We start from the raw sequence: 6,534 nt of genomic DNA on the forward strand, positions 1-6,534 counted from the left end.
GAACCTTTCGGAAGATCGGGAACCCTTGTTCATATTAGGTTATCTCCCTGAGGTCCGAGAAGACCAAGTTCCGGGAGAGGGTGCTCAGGGCCATGAACAGTAGTCCCCGAGTACCTAAGTTCCCCGATGATCCGAGAAGACCAAGTTTCGGGAGAGGGTGCTTGGGGCTATGAACAGTGGTCCCCGAGTACCCGAGCTCCCCGATGACTAAGAAGGCCGAGTTCTGGGAGAGGGTGCTCGGGGTCATGAACAGTGGCCCCTGAGCACCCGAGTTCCCCGATGATAAAAGGAAGTCAGTTCCGGGAGAGAGTGCTCGGGGCCGCGAACAGTGGCCCTTGAGCACTCGGTTCCCCAAGGACCCGAGCAGTCAGTTCCGGGAGAGAGTGCTCGGGGTCGTGAATAGTGGCCCCCGAGCACTCGGTTCCCCGAGAACCAAAAGAGGGCATATCCGAGAGAGAATGCTCGGGGCTGTGAACAGTAGTCCCCAAGCACTCACAGTTCCCCGAGGGCCTGAGAAGTCCTTCGCCGGTGGTCCCCACAGGGACTCAGCGGTGAGGTGTCTACTGGTGAGAGGCCCGATGCCACATTTAAGAGGGCGCGTGGCCTGTCACTTCCAACGACTCCCCCCACGCTTGCTGTCAGTCCCTGCCACTACCTGGCAGGGAGGCGTGAGGATATTTAATGCACGAGTCCCATCACGCGTCATCCGGCGCGCCTCGGGATAACGTCGCAGAGCTCGAGGCACACCGCCTGCCGCCTTGCTGTGTCAGGCCTGCTCTGACCGGGCGGGCACACGGGGCTGCTCGGTGGCTGCCCGGTGGGCCCTCCCCGCAGCACTAGCTGAAAAGCCGAATGATGATGAACAAGACTGGACGGGGACATGTTTTCAACCCTCCCCGTCACCTCGCGCAGCAGCCCATGATGGTTGCTTTCCATTTATGGCGTCTTGGAACTTGTGCCATCCTTTCTGGGCACGCTACCGCCCTAACGGGTATATAAGCGGGGCGAGCTCCCCGAAGAAGAGGACCGAGATAGAGATCGACAAGACACACATCGAAGAGTCTCGGAGAACACAAGACACAGAAGACAGAGGCTTGGATCAACCGAAGAACAAGGAGCATGAAGCTCTAGACTTAGACAAATATTCTTGTAACACAGCAGATCCTCAGAGAGACATTCTCAGAGCATTTATAGCATACACACAGGAGTAGGGTGTTACGCTCAGTGCGGCCCGAACCTGTCTAAAAATCCCCTGAGCATTTACTCCTTCCTGCATCCGATCATTCTACCCCACCTGCATCTCATTTACTCCCATTTATTTCACCTACGAAGCGGGTTTAGAATCATCCCCCCCGGCCGAATCAAGGGGGTCCCTCTAGGGTCCCCGCTTGAGGAGTTCACCCTCCGACAATAGTAGATAATATATTCTGATTAAGGGCAAATGCATCCTACCTAGGCCCATGTTATGTGATTCGATTGGCCCTAGGCCCTTGTAGTATAGTGATATGTTGTATCGCTATCTTTGTAAGGGCATGCTTGCATATTTACACCCTAAACGATACTATAAATACAGACCTATGGCCATCAGTCTAGGAGACCAATCTTTTGGATGATCAACATGTTTTTTATTTTCTCTCCTCTCTACTTCTTCTCCTCTATGGATACTGGACACACCGGTATATACTTCATCACCATCACTGAACTATCCGGTGAGTTATTGTGAGCCATCCGAGCATTTCCTTCTTGTCTGTGCAAATTGCTCCGGTGTATGCATCCAGTGCATATCACTTCATCACCCGACTATCCGGTGAGTTAACTTCATCTAATGCAACCCTCTCTGGAAATAATGCTCAGGTGTGCACAATCTTCATCACTGGACCATCCGATGCGTTGAACTTCGTTCTGCCTCTTTGCACTGTTCATTGTCCGGTGTGTGCAACACTTTGATCACCGGACCATTCGGTGTTTTGATCTTCAACTTCAATGGCTGCTACCTTCTTTGGACAAAATACTCCTGTGTGTATCTTCTCTGATGACCGGACCTTCCGGTGAGGTCTTCAGGCCTCTCTCCACTTTGCCAAATATGCTTCGGTAAGTTCAACACCCAAAGCACCGGACTATCCAGCGAGACAAATCTTCCTGAGACTTCTCCAATTCAGTCCAACTTTGTCCCGGCTGCGGTGGCTTCTTCATGTATTGCATCCATAAGACCTACTAACATATATTCTTGACAAACATGTTACTCCCATTGACTATATTGTCATTAATCACCAAAATCACAATCAAGGACTAATGGGGCCATTTTCGCTACAATCTCCCATTTTTGTGATTGATGACAACACAAATAAAGCAAATGGTAAATAATAAATGATACCAAATGTAAAGATCATAAGCGAGCATAACGTCTTACCACATTGCTTATATGTATGTTCTTATCACTTAGTCCCCCTTTGTTGTGGCTTTTCCTTTCTCCATTGCCACTATATCCCTTGAATGACTTATGCAAAAGTTTCTCTTTTATCAATCTAGACGCCTAGCATCTTTTTTCTCTCTCTTTGTCAATTTCGGCATTCCTAGATGTCTTACTTGTTGCTACAATGTCCTCGCATTGTTTATCTTGCTTTGGTCATCAAACATCTTCCCCTTTGTCAATAACCTCCCCAAAAGGGTTGTAAACACATATTGAACTCAAGGAAAAAATATTAGAGCACATGTGAGAGAGCTTCACAAATCATGATCCAATAAAAAGATACAAATTGTATGAATATCAGTACAAAAGAATGATACCAATTATAGACTATGAAAGCACATAGATCATAATTTATGAAACTCACATAATATAGTCTAAACCCCCCCTCTATGTGTGCATATATATACGATGAGAAGGAAATATATGCACAATTAGATAATATATTAAGATAGAAAATTTAAACTATATTATGCATGGAGGTAGCTTAAATAAATAAAAGATTTGATAACAATACCAATTAAAGTATTTAAGCATTGGATACCTTCGGGGATATGTTGATTGCTCCATAAGACTACAAAAGATGTTAGTAGAAACACATGTTAATCTCAAAATCACAACCTATAGTATATACTCCTCTAAATATGTACATACAAGTGTTGAATACTTGTGATATATATACACTTGTTATTTATAACAGTGGGGATTTATCCTATAATTGGGTCATGAAGTGTTGAATACTTGTGATATATATACAGTTGTTATTTATAACAGTGGGGATTTATCCTATAATTGAGTCATGACACATGAAAGATACCAACTGTAAAAACAAGTGACATGTAAAGAACCTACAACTAATAAACTATATAGGTTGCTCATGAGTTAGAGATAAACACAAGCAACCTACTATATGAAAAGCTACACCATGCATTGCAATAAATTAAAATAAGCATATACAAACCTACACCAGACATGTGCAATGAGGTTATTATATGATTCTAAAAAAACATTCTCAATGTATTTCTCATTGCAAAGGGGTGATTATGGTATATCGATTAAATCATTGCAAGAAGTAGAATCACCTACCTTATGATTGTAATTAAATAGAGAGATAGATTACTTCAGAGGGACATTGATTTGAGATTCAATGCACTCAAATTTAGCTTTAAGCTCTTCATACTCCTTATTTAGCAAATTGAATTTGCACAATAATTGCTCATAATTAGAAACAAAGGTAGTATGAATGTTATTAAGTGCATTGAATTTCTTAAGCTCTTTTGATTGTTTCTTAAGGATCTTTGTTTCTCATTGATCAAATGAAGGAGTTCATCATAGGAAGGAGAATTCTCATTGGATTCATCATTACTTACATCGCTATCCATACATTTGACTATAAGGTACTTGTGAGATGACTTGCGCGATGACGACTTATGTAATGATGACCTTGAGGTAGAGCTTTTCTTGGAGGGGAGGATGATGAAACTTTCATTACTTGAACTTGACTCTTCATTGTCGCTCACCCATCTCCCTATGCTTGCGAATTCCTTGGCTCTCCCTTTTGTCTCCCTCTTCTTGATCTTGGTCTTCTTCTTGGTGTTGGTGATACAAGGTCTCATCCCATCCTCGATGACTCTTCAAACATCCAACTCTCGGGTTTGCAAATAACAAGTCATTAGAATTTTTCACTGAGAGAAGTTTGTGCCATCGAAAAATGGAGCACTATAGGAATCCATCCCAACCCCGAACGTCACAACTCACTAGGCAGTGAAGCCTAGATGATCACAATGAGACTAAGGCTCAAATAACACTTAAATTGGAAAAACCTTATGAAAAGTATGAAACTCTAACACAAATTGTAGAGCTAGATGTGAGCCCTAACTCTGATATCAATTGAAGGTATCAGTGACATCCTAAAAGAGAGTGAATTAGGACATTTAGAAATATTTTGTCTCCAAAATAACACAAGATAAATCTATATCAAATTCTATCTAGATGTGCTATAGGAGTATCTAGTGTGTCTACTCTACCGATCAAAACACTTGCAATCTATTTAAGAAGGTAAATTGCAAGAATGTAAATGTGGAAACGTAAATAAGGTAGAGAGAGTAAACTCGGCACAAAGAATTTTTTCCCGTGGTATCGATGACATGAATATCACCCCTAATCCACGTTGGAGCTCCACAAATGATATACTCCCAGTCTGCATTCGGTCATAGCTCTTGAGCCACCAAATTACAAAGACAAGGTCAATAAGGTCTCACCACTAGCCTCTCTTCCAGTTCTTTGCTGCCGTGATCACTTCGGAGCTTGAGTCACCAAGACAAGGGTCTCCGCATCTCTGCACAATCGCCTTGTCGCCGCTCTATACCAAGTCTGAGGGTCAACAAGCTTGCCGGCGAGTCACTAAGACTCCAAAGTGTTGGTGTACCACTTGGTACAAGGTTGGATCACTTCTTGATCCACTCTCTATACAGGAATCACCTAACAACACTCTCTCTAGGCCTATAATCACTAATTACTCACTAATCTTGTACTTAATCACCTTGGATAATCACTTTACGCACTTTGGTGCCTTTGATGTCTTCTTAGGTGTACATGAATTTCTTTGGACTACAGCAGCACGTCACTCACTTTAAATGATTGAGTGGACAGGTATTTATAGCATCAAACTCGCGTACTAGCCGTTAACCCAACAACTCAGAAAAGTTGTTAACACCAGATGATCCGATGATAACAATAGTACTAACACTGGATCATCTGGTGAGTACACTCTCACAAACTAGCTGTTGGAACCCCACTCAAGCCTCTGTGAACACCGGACACACCAGTGTATACTTCATCTCCATCATCGGACTATCTGGTGAGTTATCCTAAGCCATCTGAGCATTTCCTTCTTCTCTGTATAAATTACTCCAGTGTATGCATCCGGTGCATATCACTTCATCACCATATATCTAGTGAGTTGACTTCAGTCAACAGAAGCAATGCAACCCTCTCTAAAAATAATGCTCCGGTGTGCACAATCTTCATCACCCCCATCTGATGCGTTGAACCTTGTTCTGTCTCTTTGCACTGTTCATTATCCGGTGTGTGCAACACTTTGATCATCAGACCATCATGTGCTTTGATGTTTAACTTCAATGGCTGCAACCTCCTCTGGATAAAATGCTCTGGTGTGTATCTTCTCTAATCACCGACCTTCCGGTGAGGTCTTCAGGCCCCTCTCTATTTTGTCAAATATGCTCCAGTAAGTTCAACACCCAGAGCACCAGACCATTCGGTGAGACAAATCTTCTTAGAACTTCTCCAATTCAATCCAGCTTTGTCTCAGATGCGGTGGTTTCTTCATGTATTGCATCCATGAGACTTACTAACATATATTCTTGACAAACATGTTAATCTCATTGACTATGTTGTCATTAATCAACAAAACCACAATCATGACCTAATAGGGCTATTTTTGCTACAGCAGCCTAGGAAGGAGATGGCAACGTCAGCTTACTGCCAAGGGCTGCGAAGTAGGGAGGAGAAGGCACTGGGCGACAGAGGTTGAGGGAGGGTGGTGGCAGCACCGACAGGCTGCGAAGCGCGGCGGTGGAGTCGGAGCTAGGGTTGGGGAGAACAGCTGGGCAGCCACGCGAGAGGACCGACGAGGGCAAGTAGCGGGCTCCTGGGCGAGGACGCAAGGGTGAAGAGGGAGCACGCAGAAGAGCTGCAGTCCCTGTGGCGTCCTCTTCCTCCTAGGCGTGCTTCTCGTCCACACTGGTTGGCACGAGCGATCGCGGAGGTGACAAACTAGTGGAGGAGGCTGACGACAGTAGTGGCGTGGGGAAGCAGGGCAGGGTGGCACGATGGCGGAAAGCGGTGAGGGCGACTCCGGTGAATCTGTGGATGGCCGCTTGGGCTAGCGTTGCAGCCACGCTGGGCGTCGCCGCAAATGTGGGTGAGAGCGGCGGAAAGAAGCAATGTCGAGGGCTCGGACACTCGACGGGCTAGTGGCGAAGCACAATCGAAGACCCGCTCATCAACGATCGGTGCGCGATGGCGGAGTCCTAGAGAGGGTGACG

Source organism: Phragmites australis, chromosome 3 (assembly GCF_958298935.1).
Source record: "Phragmites australis chromosome 3, lpPhrAust1.1, whole genome shotgun sequence".
NCBI lineage: Eukaryota > Viridiplantae > Streptophyta > Magnoliopsida > Poales > Poaceae > Phragmites > Phragmites australis.